The following is a 753-nucleotide window of genomic DNA, read 5'->3' on the forward strand; positions in this document are numbered from 1 at the left end:
GGCTATACTTGTCTGACTTTCATGTCTAAAGAATGATTCTGAGAAAATGTAAATATTCTAACATAAGCAGGAGGACTGTTCTCTGACAGAGCAGATACGCGTTTTCATAATCACTGTGCCAGAGGGGTTCTATTTCATTTTTCAGAGGGTCGCTATAGCTCTGTAGGAACCAGGGACCTCTACCTCAAGAAATCTACTTCAGCATCTGCTTCTAAATGAGTGAATCTGAAAACAATATTTATGCTGAGGACAGAGTAGTGTTTTAACTGTCTCACTTCAATTGATGCAATTTTGCTACAAGACACTTCATTTAAAACGTTTACGTATGTACACACAACATGTTTTCAATGCATCTGAGCGCACCTATCTGAGGCTTTGAATTGGTTGCTAAACTGATGAAGTGATTTTTTGTGTGTGTTCAGACAAGCAGTCCTAATTCTTTCCTCTGAGCACAGGAATCTGGAAGCTGAGCTGAAATTCACCCCGTGTTTACCAAAGATCAGGTATTATCCTCCTACCCTGAATACATTCCTGGCCTAGGAGATGTCGGCATTACCTCATTCAGCCCATGTACTGGGTCTGAAACAAAAGGCAAGTGCCTTAGCAGAAACTGGGGGTAAAAGAGTATTTGTTTACTCCAAGGATTCATTAGCAAACAGAAGTATTGAAAGACTAAACTTTTAGCCAAATGCCTTCTGTTCTTTGGAAGCTATGTTATGTTTTTAAACCACTCTATTTTCAAATCATTTTTTG

The sequence above is a fragment of the Anser brachyrhynchus genome (genome assembly GCF_964034855.1).
Source record: "Anser brachyrhynchus genome assembly, chromosome: 3".
NCBI lineage: Eukaryota > Metazoa > Chordata > Aves > Anseriformes > Anatidae > Anser > Anser brachyrhynchus.